Here is an 18,597-nt window from a genome sequence, read left to right as displayed (position 1 = left end):
TGAGGCGGAAGGATCGCTGGAGCCCAGCGGGTGAGGCTGCGGTGGCCGGGAGTGGCCACTGCACTCCAGTCTGGGCGACAGAGTGAGACTCCAACTCAGAAATAAATAAATAAAATAAATAAATAAATAAATAAAAATAAAAGGTTTCTAAAGGAAAGAGTAAAAGGAAGAGTAAAATCGTCTCTTTTTGCAGTTGATGTACTATTATATGTGCAAAACCCCAAAGACTCTGCAAAATACTATTAGAATAAATATGTAAATTCAATACATTTGCAGGACACAAAATCAACCTTAAAAAGTCAGTTACTTTTCTGCATACTAACAGGGAACTATCAGTAGGGAAGGTAAAGAAAATCTAACTTAAAAATAGCATCAAAAAACAAAACATACCGAAATAAACTAAATCATGTAGATGAAAGCCATACATAATGAAAACTACCAAACATAGATGAATGAGACTCCAACTCAAAAAAAAAGATGAATGAAATTTAAAAAGATACTTTTGAAATAACATTGCATGCTGGCTGAAATTATAATATTGTTTAAACATTCATTCTGTCTAAAGTGATTCATAGATCTAAAGTAACTCCTATCACAGCCTCAATTGCATTTTTTATAAAAACAAAAAAAATTAAAGTGTACAATGATCTATGAAGGATTACTATAAATAGCCAAACAATGTTGAGAAAGTAGTACAAAGCTGGAGGCATAACTTTTTTCTTATTTCAAAATACATTAAAATCTACAATAATTAGAATAGTACGGTATTCACATAAAGATAAATAGATTGACTTCTATAACAGAATAGGAAGCCCAGAAATGAAGCTACACATCTGTAGTTAAATGCTCTTCAATAAGAATTCCAAACATAATAAATAAAAAGCCGTCTCCTCAAGAAATGGTACCAGAAAACTGGATATCCACAAGCAAAACAAAGAATTTGGGCTCTTATTTTACATAATAAACAATAATCAACTCAAAGCGGATGAGTCTTAAATGTAATACCTGAAACTATAAAACTCCCAGAAGAAAACACAGAGGAAAAACTTCATAACAGTGAAAAAAAATTTTTTTTGAGTTGGAGTCTCACTCTTGCCCAGGCTGTAGTGCAGTGGCATGCTCACAGCCACTTCAGCTTTCACCTGCTGGGCTCCAGCAATCCTTCCACCTCAGCCTTCCAAGTAGCCAGAACTACGGGTGCATGCTACCACACACAGCTAATTTTTTATTTATTGTAGAGATGAGGTTTTGCCAAGTAGCCTGGACTGGTCTTGAACCCGCAGCTCAGACAATCCACTCACCTCGGCCTCCCAAAGGGTTGGGATTACAGGCTGAGCCACTGAGCCCACCCAAAATATATTTTTTTTAAATGCATATATATATATTTATGACCTCACAAGCGCAGGCAGCAAAATCAGATACAAAGCTTTTTGCACAGGGAAAAAAAAAAGTCAACATCTCAATATTAAAGCCATGCTGATGGTATTATAATAAGCTTAGGTTAAGTTAAGACACTTAGTTAAGCTATTGCATCTGAGTTCAAATGGGGAAAAGTCTCTTTGAACAAAACATCCTGGCTTAACAGGTTGTTCTTAACCACATTAACCACATTTTCAAATGGGGTGGTACATTCTTGAAGATGTTAACTTCTCCTCTGGACCTTCCCTGTCTCTCTGCCTAGCCAACATCTGACTACTTCCTCTCTCAGTTGTTATATATGCTATACCAAAACAAACTTTATAAATGTTATGGTAAATGAAAGAAACTAGAGATAATCGACCACATAGTATATTATTTCATTTAATTAAAAATGTCCAGAATAGGCAAGCCTATTGAGATAGAAATTTGATTAGCAATTGCCCAGGGCAGGGGAGATGCAGAAGCTGGGTGGGGAAATAAGCATAAAGAATACAGAGCTTCTATGGGAGAGATAAAAATGCTTTAAAAGTGATTTTTGTGGTAGATGCACAATGTTGTGAATATAATATGCCATATTGAATTTTACACAAAATTGGTAGATTTTTTGATATGTGACTGTGTCCACAATTTTTTTTTAAATCAAGAAATGATGATTCAGCGATATAATTGTTTTGACTTCTGTGCCAAATAGATGACAGAAACAGGAGTCTCATTGGCATTGTTCTTCACACTGTTCTAAAGTGTGTTACAGAATACAGGTGACTTGTCCAAGCAAGACCATTACTATTAGCTGAATGATATCATTCACCAACTTAAAAGAGACATTGAACATACTTGTGCAAACAGGAAGAAATATAGCTTTCATTTGTTTTTTTTTTTTTGTTAACAACATGCTCAGACTGTCAACAGAATGTATTTACTCTGAAGTGTAAAAGTTGTATTTTAACTTCTTGATTAATTTCCTTGGACTTAAGCATGAGAAATTTTCAGTATCCAACAGCAGTTGCAAAAGGGGCATTACATCGCACCACGATGGCTATGAAATGGCCATCTGCTGATATACCTGAGTTCTTACTTAAGCTCTGGGAAATGTGGAAAGGTGCTGGTGTGGCCCACAGAATACAGCCATTGGATAAATATGAAGATAATCCTGGATGAACTTGTCTAAAGAGGTCTTGAGGTGACTGCATGGACAGCTTCAGCTTCTATTCTTGTTGATCCCAGAAAATCATCCACTATTAAATTTGAAGTTTATCCTGCCTCATTAACTAAAGATGATTTTACGGATACTATCATGAGGGTGATTGATGTATGGACACCTATTCCAAAAGATACATTTTGGTCGCATTTTTCACAACTACAAGAAGTCATGTGGGAATATTCTAATACAGTTAAAAAGCTCTGTGAAGATGCAGTTTCGATTAAGAAACTGATGAGAAAACTACAAGAGTCAAAGTTTGATGTTTTTGCAAATGCCATTGGTCCCTGTGGTGAGCTGCTGACTGAGCTGCTTAAAGTACCCTTTGTGTTCAGTGTCTGCCTGTCTCCTGGCTACACACTTGAGAACAGTGGTGGAGGACTTCTGTTCCTGCCCTCCTATGTACCTGTTGTTCTGTCAGAATTAAGTGACCAAATGACATTCATGGAGAGGATAAAAAATATGATATACGTGCTTTATTTTGACTTTTGGTTCCAAGTATTTGATATGAAGAAATGGGATCAGCTTTACAGTGAAGTGCTGGGTAAGTCATATTTTCTGTTGGTAGTATGTAGCTCCAACTTTGTTGTGTCTTTGGATGTGAGTTTGTATAAAGTCAGAGGAGGGTTTTTCTTTCTTGGAAACAAAGTCATAAAACAAAAATATAAGATGATCTATCAGTCTCACAACTGTTATGGGAAGGCTTACATTACAAAGTCAGCCTGAATCCTGTGGTCATCACTCATGCAGGGCATTGTAGGAAGTTATAAAGTTGGAAATTAAAGCATTTGAGATTTCTTTAAATAATAACTTCCATTTTACTATACTTTTTTTACATCTTTAAAAAAAATAATTAGATATATCAAAAAACATTTTGCAGACATGTAGATTGAGGAGTTGTACATTTTTCTAGCATTTCTATGTTCCACTGAAGAAATTGTTTCTCCTTGCATGCCTCAGTTTTTTTAATCTATAAAATAAATGTTTTCCCACATACTGTTTTCCTCACAGATGAGAAATATAATGCCTGTATCCCCCACACAAAAACCAATAGAGGTGATTTGAGATGTCTAACATTTCTTTACTTCTTCACTAAAGGCTTGAAAACCATTTGGCTCAAGGTTGAAAATCTTATTTAAATGTGACATCAAGTTTTTTTCTATAGGTTTTGCTTAAACTGTGTCTTTCCACTAAGAAAAATATAACCCAAATTAAAACTGAGCACAAATCTCTGTATCAACAATTTCTAAAAATTTTCCAACTGGCATTTGAAAATATGTTTACTTAAAAGCTAATGTTAAGATCATAGCATGAACCAAATGGTATAATGATTTTACCCACACTCTCATAATACCTACTTTTTGTTTGAAAATCCAAGGATCAAGGGACAAGTTGATTAATTATGCAAACTAAAGTACTTCTTAGAAACTGTTCTTTTTGGGTGTAGTAGGATTAATTGCTTATGGAGCTCAAAGAACTGCATAAATATATATCTGTTGCTATTGCAGTCTTAGAGAGCAAACAAATGCATTTTTAATTTCTATGGCTGATTTCAATAATTGTTTATAATTGTGAATATACTGATGTGATAAAAGACGTAGTTTCCTCTCGCAATTCCCTTAACACTTTGACTTTCTTACAATTACTTATGAGCAAAATATATACTACATGAAAATAAAATTATGTCTTTGCATAAATATATGTATATTGTTTTATCACAGCAGAAACACTTTATACATCTTTGGCTCCATTATTTTAACTTCTTTTAGAAAATACATGGTATTTTCCATGACAATATTTTTGTGTCATTCAACTTTTGTTTTCTTCTTTTGTTTTTTTTTTTCTTTTTAATCAGGAAGACCCACTATATTACTGGAGACAATGGGGAAAGCTGAAATTTGGCTCATTCGAACCTGTTGGGATTTTGAATATCCTCACTTACTCTTACCAAATTTTGATTTTGTTGGAGGACTCCACTGCAAACCTGCCAAACCCTGCCTAAGGTAAACATATTTCTGCTCATTTTTGTCTTGTTTGAATTTTCAGTGGGAATAATTTTATATTTTTAATTCAGATTGTTTGACTTACAGTGGAAGAAAAACAGAAGGTAGGTGGGATAAAGCAGATAATGATTAGAAACATATTTCTATACCATCACAAGTATGTACATTTTATTATCACAGACTAAAGTGACATACTAAGGAGACTTTGACAATAGGTTGGTTAAGGTCTTCATTTTGCCACAAATAAATACATATTCATCATCATTCAAAAAGTATTTATAAAGCAATTAGCACAAAACAATTAAATGATGAATATTCAGAGAAAAAGTAGACACAATTTCTGTTCCCACACACTTTACATTTCACTTTAAAAGATATAATAAAAGTAAGTAATAAAAATTGTGCAGAAAATTACCTTTTAAGTAAAGATAGCAATGCCCAAAATGCTCTAGAGGAAATAGAAAGTATCCTGGAATCACTGATAATTAAAGTGAGACTTGAACAATGTGCAGGAATAGGTAAAGAAATGTGGAACAGGCACACACTCAAAAAGCAGGTAAAGTGGTAAAGACAGTTCTCATGATTCCAAGTTTAGTTTTTCAGGGAGAGATTGGGTAATAAGCAGATGATTCTGGAGGGTAAGTTGGAGCCATAAAATTATTAGGAGTTGGAAATATTTATTAAGAAAAATGGGGAACTACTGAAAATAACTAAGAAATGTAGAGCTGTAACCAGATTTCTTCCTTAAAGAAAGTTTCCAGGATGTTCAACAGATTAAATTTTAGAACAACCAGAGTGGAAGGAGCAGAAAATTTTAAAAATTGTACACGAGTTCAGGCAACAGATGATGCAAAAGTGGACTAGAATGTCAATACAGATAGTTATGACTACTTTTATACAAGAATAGTACAAACCATATTGTGTTGTGAGGTAAAAAAATATATAGTTAATACAGATAAAACACTTAAAATGTCTCTGCACATAGTCATGATCTGCAAGTATTATTAATATTGTAATTAATGTCATTTTGTTATCATTTCTAACACTATTAATTACTTAAGATATGCCATTCACTTGAGAGACAACTACTCATTAAATAGAAATTGATTGCCTAACACGTCAAGATCACATTCTCTAACAAAATTCTACATGACAGATTATTTGTGGACTTGTTTAAAAGTAAATGTATAAGTTTTGGCAGGTATGATGAGCAAGTTTAAATTCTAAAATTGTATTGTACAGGCTCTTCATCAGTATTCTTATTTAAAATAATAACAATTCTTTAACAATATAAATGTATTCCCCTAACAATACTAGCAGCCAAATCAAATGTTTACTTGGTTTTACTCAATTATTTAAACAATTCAGCATTGAGAACCCATTAGTTTACATCTTAGAACATAGGGATGGTTTACTCTATTAGTGTTAGTATTTTCTGCCTTATGCCAGCCTTATAGTACACTTCAGTAAAACTCTCTTGGGGAACTTGTGTCTCAATATTGTAGCTTTTGACAGAGAATATTGATAGAGAAGCACAAAGAAAATGAACACTTTATGTTTAATAAATATCAAATAATTTCTACCTTGTGTATCTGAGAGTTCCCTTAGTTTACAATAACAAAATAATTATATTAATATATAGAATATTTATTTTAAAGGAATTTAATAAGCTAATATATTTTAAATTAATATCACACTTTTTTTTTTTTTTTGGAGTTGGAGTTGGAGTCTCACTCTGTCGCCCAGACTGGAGTGCAGTGGCCGCTCCCAGCCACCGCAGCCTCGACCTGCTGGGCTCCGGCGATCCTTCCGCCTCAGCCTTCCAAGTAGCCGGAATTACAGGCATGCGCTACCACGCCCGGCTGATTTTTTGATTTATTGTAGCGATGAGGTTCGCTGCTCAGGCAGGTCTCGAACCCGCAGGCTCAGGCAATCCACTCACCTCAGCCTCCCAAAGGCGCGGGATTACAGGCTGAGCCACTGAGCCCGGCTTACACTTTTAAGACATATGTAGGAAGTAACTATTTTTTACTACATCATTACCATAATCTCTTAGGAGATCTTTTTGTCTACCTTCCTATTAACTGCATCATAATACTTTTATAATGGTTAAAATTAATATCTATGTTGAGTGCAAATTGAATAGTCTCTTCCTATGGTAACTTTCTCAAGGGACAAAAACTGAGATAAGACTTACAACTTCTATACAATCTAATCCTATTTTATGTGATTTCTGTATCTGCATATAAGGGAAGTGATAATGCTAGTAGCAGGAGGAAGAGTTTATAAAGAGAAAGAGGACAAGGAAAAGAATGACTGCTGGTACAATAATGATAATTACTAATATTAAGTATTGTTAACAACTTGCAGAAGGATTTGAATCCAACTTAAGTTAGGAAACCCGTTCTTGAATTCTTTATTATATAAAGTATTTCTACGTCAAGTTACTTGTTTTTCCATTAAATATTAACCTCTCACACAATTTCTGTATATATTTTAATATAAGACATTTGACAAAATATACCAAGTGTTTTAAAAATGCATGCAGCTATTTACTTCATAATGTATTGATGCCAAACCACACATAGGAAAAGAAAAAAACAAGATTCAATATACATGAAAGATTCATAAAATAAACATTGGCAATAAGTAAAATATCTTAAATTTAAGAATTCTTAAAAACTCATGCTTGTGCATACCATACCATTGCAATCATTCATCAGAAAGTGTTTAATTACTTGGTCAGCCATAATACAAGTCTATAGGGGGAGTCAAAAAAATAGAATTTCTTTATGAAAAATTTTATTTTTTTACATGACTAAGCTGTAATCACCTTCAAAGTACTCTCTTATGCAATACACCTATCTAGATGCTTTTTCCGCTGCTCAAAAAAGTTTTTCAGCTCATTAATTTTGATGCCTTTTAGTGCTTCTGCCATTTTTTGTTTCACCTCTTCCACATGGGCATAACTTTTTTCCTTTGAAGACTTTCTTTCATCCAGGGAAACAAAACAAGTCACTTGGGGTGAGATTGGGTGAATAGGAAGGGTGGGGCATGGGAGTCACGCCGTTTTTATTCAAAAACTGCTGAATACTCAGCGTTGTGTGGGAAAGTGCATTTTAATAGTCAAACAACCAGTCACCTGTTTGCCACAGCTGGGGACTTTTCTCCCTTAAATCATGAGGCAACCTTCTCAAAACTTCCAGATAAAAATCGATGGATTCCTACTACACTTACATAGTCGGGGAAGCATGTACTACATGAGACCCATTCTCCAAAAGATACTACTAGTTTTTTTGGTATGATCCCACCTGCTTGGAAACTGAGGAACAAAAATGATGAATATAATAAGATCGCAACATTTTTGTAGGATGAAAAGCTGTATACAATAAGATTAAAATTTTCTAAATAAATGTCACATATGTACATTGAGCTATATAAATAGAATAGAAACCGTAACAAAAAACATACACATTTTAAACTGATTAATACCTTTAGACAGAATTATGGAAAAGTTGTATTTCCTTTTTTACATTTTTCATACTTTTATAAAATTTTTACAATAACCTTGCATGATTTTTATAAGTTTGTTACAGAATGAGAAACAACCAATTGCACATCAGTGATGAATCTGTAAACAGAGATTGTAATACTTCAACGTGGTTGGATAAGACCTTGGGCAGAGACTCAGTGAATGTAACACTGAACATAAGTTACATTCAATGTGACTACAGGTAACTAAAATCACACAAAATACCTGGATGCTCCATGGAATATCTGAAATATTAGTACAGTGACTCATACATTAAAACGGATGTCATAAGGTTAGAGTCATATTTTTAAAAATACTTGGCAATATATGGCCTGCATGACCAAACTTTAGAACATTTTTTGTTTGATGTGTAAACAAAGACAAACAAAAGATTTACTCCAATGGTTACGGTCTGAAAATATTTAAATTTAAAATTTGGCACAGACTGGAGACTACAGGTTAAAATAATTTTCAATCAATTCCAGGCAAGTATGTCTTTACTGAGAGTGTGAATGAGCTACTCAAGAGGGTGGCCAGATGTCCACTGCTAGTGAACTTCTCTCATTGGGGTGGAAATTCTCCCTCTGGTACACAGCAAGGTGATGATGAGTTCCCTTATAGCAGATATAAATAGTACATTTCACTGGGGCATTAATTTTACAATATGAAACACAACGGCAAAAGGTGTCATATCTAAAAAATGATCTAAGAAATAAGATTAGTCAACTTTGTGAATATATACTGAATAATGTTGAATTATAAATTATTTTACAGAAATTCCAAACCACAATACCAAACTCCAGAATGTTAGCGATTATTAACTAGGTTAAAACTAGGGGGTTTTTTTAGATAGATAGAAAAGATTAGAAAATGGTGAAAAACTTTTAAGTGATTCATAAAGAATAATACAGCATAAAGAATAATTCAGCATAAAGAATAATAGAGTTAAGATAAATATTGATATAAAAGTATAAAATTATCCCAACTGTAACTTTTCCTTTGTGCTCTTATCAAAATTTAACACTAATGGCTTCAAACTAAAATAATTCTATAGAAAACTTGCCTGAGATACACAAAAGTGATTTAATAGAAGGACAATAGCTAAGTGGCGCCACCTTCAAGAACCTATGTTGGTAATAATATTATAAATGCAAAGTCTGAGTATAATGTTTTCAGTCATTATCGCGCACGCACACACACACACACACACACACACACACACACACTCTTGCACAAATACCCACAATAGAGGACATCTATTCCATATTATACATCTTTTCCCAAAGAAACAGAATGTTTATGTCGGTTTTAAAAAAAATGCTATTATACTAAAAAATCCTGATCATACTTGATTTTCTCTGTTTAGTTGATTGTACCAATCCTTTCATAAGCGTTAGTTGTGTTGTTGCTCTTTTGTGATGGAGTAAATTGTTTCTGCACAGGAAATGGGAGACTTTGTCCAAAACTCTGGAGAAAATAGTGTGGTGGTGTTTTCTCTGGGTCAGTGGTCAGCGACATGACAGAAGAAACAGCCAATATGATTGCTTCAGCCCTTGCCCAGATCCCACAAAAAGGTAATGTGCCTCAATGATGGAGTACTACTAAATTGGTCTGTTAAACTCTATAAAAAGTTCAGCTGGCCGGGCTCAGCCTGTAATCCTGCGCCTTTGGGAGGCTGAGATGAGTGGATTGCCTGAGTCCGCGGGTTCGAGACCCGCCTGGGCAGCGAAACTTCATTGCTACAATAAATCAGCCGGGCGTGGTAGCACATGCCTGTAATTCCAGCTACTCGGAAGGCTGAGGTGGAAGGATCGCCGGAGCCCAGCAGGTTGAGGCTGCGGTTTCTGGGAGCGGCCACTGCACTCCAGTCTGGGTGACAGAGTGAGACTCCAACACCAAAAAAAAAAAAGTTCAGCTGTAGTAATTTCCTAAATAACTTTTAACTGGTAGAATAGTTCGAATGATCTCAAAAATCAGTTCAAAAACAAAAAGATTCAAAAATATAGTGTGTTTTTGATTGATGATAGTTTTGGCATTAACATTGAGATCAGAAATAAATATGTTTAAGGGGTGCAAGTGAGGTTTAGTTATTACCATAGTATTACAGGTACACAGAAATCACCACATTCTGCCTGCCATTTGATCTTTTTTGTTTATAGGATTCTGGAAAGCAATGTATACACTGCAGATTTTATCAAAAAGTTGTTAAATTTTAATGGACAATTTCACTAGCACAATAACAAGCAGGTATTTTAAAAAGTCTGAAATTCATCATGTAGTTTGACTTGCTATGCAATCTGGCCTCTTGTATTTTCTGTACATTTTGGAATAAGCTTATCCACGTGCTCTTCAGGGTGTTATTCAAAAAACAAAAATAAACTGGGCTGACAAACCACTAGTCTAGGTATCCAAATAGGTTGATTTGGAGAAAAATACCAGTTTGGTCTGCTGCACTGACCCTGCCAATGTCTGAATCAGGAAGATACAAGACAAAGGATGGAGATGAATCTCGCCCTTAAGGTGGAACTTGTGCATTAAAAAATATGTGACATCACGAGGACTGTGCTTTATCAGATTAATACCTCCTCCCAACTGAGAAAACAGAAAGGAATGTAGAAAGGAGTCAAGCAGAAGGAAGTCAGGCATGGGAAGAGGTTCAGATGCCCTTCTCCATAATGCATGTTAGGATCTTATTTTCTAATACGTGGAAGACACCTAGGATCTTTGTGTATTTGTGAATTACCCTTTAGTTTCCTGATATAGCCTTCTTCTGTTGATCTATACCAATTTTTTGTCCAAAACCGATCGAATTTTTTACATTTACATGGCAAATTGAAGTTAAACATTGTAAACTATATTCCAGTTTGAGGATTTCTTTCAAGTACTTCTTTCAACTCAGTACTTCAAGCGTAAAAAGCCTTGACTATTTCAGAACATATTAATAACTGCTTTCAATGCTTTGCAGTGTATTAAGTGTTAATGATAAATGAGCAAAATTTAGCAAAATATAATTTTGAATTATTTTAACAGCTGTAATTGTTATTTATGGTACCAGCAGGCTCTTTTTTGTCAACATTGTTTAAAAAAATTCATCAGCTAATACTATCAGTTAATACTGTTAGTACTCTGAATGTATGTCAAAAAGTACCTCTTCAAATTTTCTTGGAAATAGTGTTTAATAATTTGTAATTTAAGAGAAGTTATACAATTATTCAAGCATCATTCATTGATTTCTTACAAGTAGTTATACAGTTAGCTAATTTCATAGATTTGCTTTTAGTAGATGAAAATATGTCAAACATTAATATGATAACTTATAGACAACTAGATATAAGCAAACTACTTCCAAAATCACTCAAAAATAAATGAAAAGATTAATGTTAAATTTGGAAGATGAAAACTAGTATAAAATGTATAAAACAAAATAAATATATACATAAATATTCATTATTACTTTTATTGCAGTAAAATTTTAATGACTGCTTCACATTTTTAAAAAATGTTCTGATTTTAACTTAACATTTTAAAAAAGGAACTCAGTTGCCCTAGCTACTATGTTTGAAATGTCATGATTTCCATATATACCCAATTGACTACAAAAGTAAAGATGTAAAATGTGGTTATTCTATTTACATCAGGCTTTTAGTAGTTCTTATTACTTGTCTTTTGTTCTTGTTCTTTTCTTTTATTTGAAAGGAGTTTAACTAGTTGATTGTTAATCTCTTTAGAGCTGTAAAATGCTATAACTTTGGAGTTCCACTCATAGAACAAGATACGTTCTTTACCTTAACAGGTTATATGGAGATTTGATGGCAAGAAACCAGATACTTTAGGACCCAATACTCGGCTGTATGAGTGGATACCCCAAAAAGACCCTCTTGGTAAGGCTCTGGGTTACAAATACTGAATACATGAGTAAAAGCCAATAAAAATGGTGTTAGTTCAACATGAAAAATGCTTAATGAACATGTATTATTGAAAAACTCAAAAATAAAACCTAACTATTTTATAAGTCCTGGGGAAAAAAGGATAAACTATGACAGTTGGTATCTTAATATATAAACACATTTTGTATGACCAGAATCATATTATCTTTATTTCAACTGTGATTACCTCTCAGTGAATTTTTCAATAACTTCTGGATAGTCTCTCTGTCTCTGATTTCTACCTTTTACACCTGTCCTTTCCCCAACTGACAAATTATTTGAAATGACACTAAAAGTAATAGTCCTTCTTCTATTACCAGTGACTCTGCATTTCCTATGGTAATAAATCCCCAATGTGTATTATGAAGTGGTAACACATTTCATGATGAGGTATGACCCGCCCTTCCTCTGATTTCAGCACCACCACCACTCACACTCCCTGTTGTCCTGGGTACTCTACTTATCAGACTCAGTGACAGTACTGTTTCATTAGAGGATATGCTCTTATATGCACAACCTTTTTTTCCCCTTTTTTGGCATATTTTATTTTATCCAGAAAGTGCTTTCTCTTTTTGCCCATGTGTAATCTTGTGTTTGTTTTTCCTGTCTGAAGTCACACAACATCTCTCTCAGCAGAAGTGTTCTTCTGCCTCTGAAATCTGAGAGCAATTTCAGTGACATGTGCTGCATGTAATAATCTGTTCTCTAGCAAACATTGCCCCTTGCTAGCATTCTATTGTGCATTTTTCATTGCTATGACTAATTTTGGTAAAATTTATACAATCTAAGGTTATCCAAAAACCAAAACCTTTATAACTCATAGTGGAAACAATGGCGTCTATGAGGCGATCTACCATGGGATCCCTATGGTGGGCATTCCTCTGTTTGTGGATCAACCTGATAACATTTCTCATATGAAGAACAAGGGAGCAGCCGTTAGCTTGGACTTCCACACAATGTCAACTGCCGATTTGCTCAATGCATTGAAGACAGTAATTAATAAACCTCTGTGAGTATAACTTTTTTTGACTCAATGGTATTTACAAATTGGTTCTCCTGTCAACAGTATGAGTTTCATCCCTTTTTAAAGAGGCTATTTAGAATACATTAAATGACTTAACCAATCTGATTACAGCTTTAATTTTCTACCAGTTATTTCAAAGTTGCATTTGAACCCCATATATTTAATAGGTAACCAACTAGTGCAACAATTTTCTACAAAAAACAATTTTAAAGTTATGTAGATAATATAAAAGAAACACTTATTTTTAAAAACATGACAGAGTCCACAGTAGAAAGGATGAACTTTAAGAAATATGATAATAGGGCAGTTCCTTCAGGTCCCCTCCTGTTGTGGGAGCTTTTCTGTCCTCTCAATAAATCCTACTTTCAAAAAAAAAAAAGAAATATAATAATAATAACTTTTCATTTAATATTTAAAATACCTGGAAGTATAATACTTTTTTTCTTGTCAGAAAATTTATTTTTATTTTATAATTATTTCAACAGATTTGATAATGAGATAATTTGCATGGCATAAAATTCACTTAAAGTGTGAAATCTAAAAATATTTAGTGTGCTTACAGAGTTATATGGCAACCACCATTATATAATTGTAGGGTAATTTTACCAACCCCAAAAAAACCCATATAGCATAGAAACCACTTCCCATAATTCCTTAGCCCTTGAAAGACACCAGTTTGCCCTTCCCCCCACAAAGTATTCTTTCTGGATGTTTCATATGAATAGAATCATACAACTTGTGGTGTTTTGTAAATGACATCAATTACCTATCATTTTTCATCATTTTTTTTTTTTTACTGCTGCATAATACTTTACAGTATAGATATACCGATTTTATTTGTCCGTTTATTAGCTCATTGGTATTTTGGTTGTTTCCAATTCTCACATTTGTGAGCATTGCTATACATATTTTCACATTAACATATGTTTTCATTTTTCAAAAGTAGATGCTAGAAGTGGAATTACTGTCTTATATGGGAATTTTATGTTTATGGAGACTTGCCAAACTGTTTTCCAAAGTATTTGTATCAGTTTTCATTGCCATCAACAATACAGGAGGGTTTCAGTTCCTCCACACTGTGTTGCCAACACTTGTTATCATTTGCCTTTTGATTATAGCTGTCTTATTTGTGAGATAATCTCTTATTGTGGTCTTGATGTATATTTTCATCATGGCTAAAGATGCTGAGCTTCTTTAGATGTGCTTACTGGTCTTTTTATGTATGTTCTTTGGAAAAATGTCTGTTGCAATTATCTTAGTATTTTTAAACTTTGTTATTTGTCTCACTGTTGAATGGTAAGAATTTTTCTATATTATGGCTATAATCCCTTAATAGATATATCATTTTCAAATATTTCATCCCATTCTTGGTAGGTTGATTTTTTGTTACCTTTTTTGACCATGCCCTTTGAAGCACAAATGTTTTAATTTTGATAAAATAAATCCTTAATAATTAATTTTTCCATATTCCAAATAAAAAACAATATGTACAATGGCATTGCTTGTCTAGCTACCATCAATTCCGCATTTATTACTACTATAAAGATGATTATATAAGAAGGATATTGCTGAAAGGATTACTTTAAAAATACTTTATCAAGAAGAAAACAGTAGGAAAATGAATGAAAAAAATACTTTTAAAGACAACAGAAGAGAATTGAAAAGGAAACATAAAACTGGACAAATAGAAAAGTAAATTCTAAATAAGATGATAAATTTAAATGTGAATATACTAGTACTTACATTAAATTTAAACATACTTAAAAAAAAAGGAAAGGGTGGGCGTGGTGGCTCAGCTTTGGGAGGCCGAGGTGAGAGGTTTGCCTGAGCCTGGGAGCTTGAGACCAGCTAGGCAACTTGGTGAGATCTCATCTCCACAATAAATCACAAAAATTAGCCAGGTGTGGTGGCATGCGCCTGTTGTTCCAGTTGCTTAGAAGGCTGAGGTGGAAGGAGAGCCTGAGCCTAGAACGTTGAGGCTGTGGTGGCCGTGAGCAGTATGTCACTGCCCTCTAACCTGGGTGACACAGTGAGACTTCAACTCAAAAAAAAAAAGAAAGAGAAAATGAGTAAGATTATAAGCGATCTGAGGAACCCAATTAACAAATGTAACATATGTTACATATATATATAATATATACACATACATTTATAAATCAACTTGGAATACACATTTTTCTAGAGCCTATGGAATAGTTACATGGATTGACTTAGTAGTACATAAATAAAGACTCAGTAAAGATTCAATATCATAAAGAATATATAGTCCAGCTATAGTGGAGTTGTGTTAAAAATCATTAAAAAACTAAAAAAACTTTCAATTTTAGAAATTAAAAAATATACTTCAAAATTCAGAATCAAGAACAAAATTATAGCTATACATGAATCTTTATCTCAACAATTTTACTCCCAATTATATGCCCAATGGAAATGTATAAATATATAAACCTAATGCTCCATATAAAAATGTTTATGACAGAATTGTTAGTAGTATCCAAAAATCATTAACAACCAAAATGTTTACTGATCATATAATAAGAAGATAATCTGTGATATTGTCAGTCAATGGAATACCACACTATAGTAAAATTAACCAATAACTGCATACACTAAACAGACACAAATGAGTATATATTATATAACTCAATTATATAAACTATTATTAAAACTGAATCTATGATATTAGATGTTGGATTAATACTTAATTTGAGCACAAAAGTAGTGACTAAGATGGTCAAGGATGAGAGAGTTATTCTAGGATATATTATATGAACAGAAGGTAAAATGATGTCTTCACTTCAGGATAATGTTCAAGATAATCTTAACATTTTGAGCTATTCACTTGGTATATGTACATTTATCTTAAGTATTTAATACTTAAATATTTATTTTAAAAGATATATAAAGTATTTAAAAATTCTAAGAATTAAATAGCAAAATAAACACAAAAAAGTAAAGAAATCCTGGGAATATTATTATTGTGTGGCCAGGAAAAACCTCTCTGAGAGGTGACATTTAAGGGGAACCTCAAAAGTAATAGAAGCAAACCTTGGGCTGTTGCAAGGAAGACTGTTCAAGAGGAGGAGAGAGGGAACAAGAAGTGTAAAAGTGCTAAGGCCACAACACCTTTGGTAGCTCAAAGAAGAATAAAAAGTCAGTATCTCTAGAAGAGAGTGGTTAGGGAGGAAATCACAGAGGAAGATGTTGCTAGTATTTGACCATGTAGGGTCCTATAGACCAAAAAACAGATTTGAATTCTATTTCTAATGTGATGAGAAACGAGTCTCATAATCTGACTTTCATTTCCAAAAACTCTTTCTGGCTACTAGTGGGAAATAGACAGTAGAAGACAGAAAAATAGAGGAGAAGCAGTGAATCTGGTTAAGAGCACTTCACCCACCATGACCCAACTCTCCTTCAAAATTTAAGATGGTTGTTCTCAAATTTCATTTTTACTATCTTTCTTATAGCAATCAGAGTGGCTCATAATATTTTCTCTGCTAGAGGCAAATTAATTAGCTTTCTCCTAATGTATTTGTCAATGAAAAATCCCAATTTAAAGGTCAAGCTCTTTATGAAGACCCAAATTAAAATACACAAGCTCCATGTCAATACTTTGACATTTACTTTGAATCATTTGTGTGACACTTTTCAAAAACCTCTCAGGAACTTGGCATATGCTTAGATGAATTAAATTTCTCTCATTGATGATATCTTTCTGTTTCTCCTTCAGATACAAAGAGAATGCTGTGAGGTTGTCAAATATTCAACAGGATCAACCAGTGAAGCCCCTGGATCAAGCAGTATTCTGGATCGAGTTTGTCATGTGCCACAAAGGAGCCAAACACCTTCAGGTTGCAGCCCACGGCCTCACCTGGTTTCAGTACCACTCTTTGGATGTAATTGTGTTTCTGCTGGCCTGTGTGGCTACTGTGATCTTCATCATCACAAAATGTTGCTTTTTTGTTTCCAGAAATTTACTAAAACAGGGAAGAAGGGGGAAAAGGATTAGTTATATCAGAGACTTGAAGCTGAATACTGTTAAATGAGACTCCTTAAGTTTATTCCAGCAAGAAGTTATAATATAGGATTGTCTTCTTCCTGTGACAAGACATCTTTTCACAACTTACCTCATCATGTCAAAGTTTGTTTTCCAGAGATTTAGTACTTGTTTAACAGGACTATTTCATGTCAAAGAGGTAAAAACTAGAAAAATAAACATAATATAAAACCATACAAACTAATGTTTAAATTTGGTGTTATAATTCAAAGTTTTTTTTTTTTTTTTTTTTTTTCATTAATCAGTAGTTTTTATTATGGTTTTGTGGGGTACAGTTAAGGGTAGGTGTACAATGACGTTTCATTCAGGCACCCTGTAGATAAGAAGTGTTTTCCCATCCCCCGACAGATATTTGCTACTGTTAATCCCATCCCCCTCCCCCCCGTAGGTTCCCAGTACCATCCGTCATTTTCTCATAGTATTGCATTGGATGTTCAAGGTCCATTATATGAGTGAGAACATGTGATATTCGGATTTTTGTTTTTGTGAGAGGTCACTCAGTATTATAGACTCTAGTTCCATCCAGGTTGCAGCGAAATTCATGATTTTGTTCTTTTTTATGGCTGCGTAGTATTCCATCGTGTATATGTACCACATTTTTTTAATCCAGTCCTCTTTTGATGGGCAGCATGGTTGTTTCCAGGTTCTTGCTATTGTGAACAATGCTGCGATAAACATACGTGTGCAGGTATCTTTTTTATAGAGTGATTTGTGTTCTTCAGGGTATATTCCCAGTAGGGGGATTGCAGGATCATATGGAAGGTCAGTTTTTAGAGCTTTTAGGAATCGCCACACTGCTTTCCACAGTTGATACCAAATCAATTTTCTGAACTTGACTGTGTTTCACATGTTGTACATCGACAAAAGAATGTTAAGAAGGCTGGGCTTGGTGGCTCAACCTGTAATACCAGCACTCTGGGAGGCCAAGGGGAGTGAATTGCTTGAACTCACACGTTCGAGACCAGCCTGGGTAACTTAGCGAGACCTCGTCTCTACAATAAATCAAAAATTACCCAGGCGTGGCAGAGTGCCTGTAGTTTCTACTACTTGGAAAGCTGGGGCAGAAGTATCGTGGAGCCCAGCAGGTCCACACTGGAGTGACCATTAGTGTGCCACTGCACTCCAGCCTGAGCAGCAGAGTGAGACTCCAAATCAAAAAAAAAAAAAAAAAAAAGGAATGTTAAGAAGTCTACTTGCAGTATCAATACTGTTTTGCAAATACTCAAAATACTTTGGCTTCATTCTGAAGAGCTTTCTTTTGTTTTTAACTCTTGCCAAAGATGCTATTAAATAAGTAAATTGTCTACAAAGTCTCACCCTTCCATTTCATTTGATATTGTAAGACAAGTAGTGTTGCTTGGTTCCTGTGCATCCAGCCTTAACATCACTTTTTTTCCGTAAAATTCATGGTAAAATGTTGTCTTTCTTAGAACAT

At 33.9% G+C, this 18,597-nt stretch overlaps 1 pseudogene; it reads left to right on the top strand.

Moving 5' to 3' along the window:
• Nucleotides 1-2,476: 2,476 nt before the first annotated feature.
• LOC103250361 lies at nt 2,477-17,114 on the top strand (annotated as a pseudogene).
• The last annotated feature ends 1,483 nt before the right edge of the window (nt 17,115-18,597 follow it).

Source organism: Carlito syrichta, unplaced genomic scaffold, assembly GCF_000164805.1.
Source record: "Carlito syrichta isolate Samal-C Ts95f unplaced genomic scaffold, Tarsius_syrichta-2.0.1 Scaffold130362, whole genome shotgun sequence".
Taxonomy (NCBI): Eukaryota; Metazoa; Chordata; class Mammalia; order Primates; family Tarsiidae; genus Carlito; species Carlito syrichta.
The sequence above is the reverse complement of the archived record's forward strand: the minus strand, read 5'-3'. Positions and strand labels throughout refer to the sequence as shown.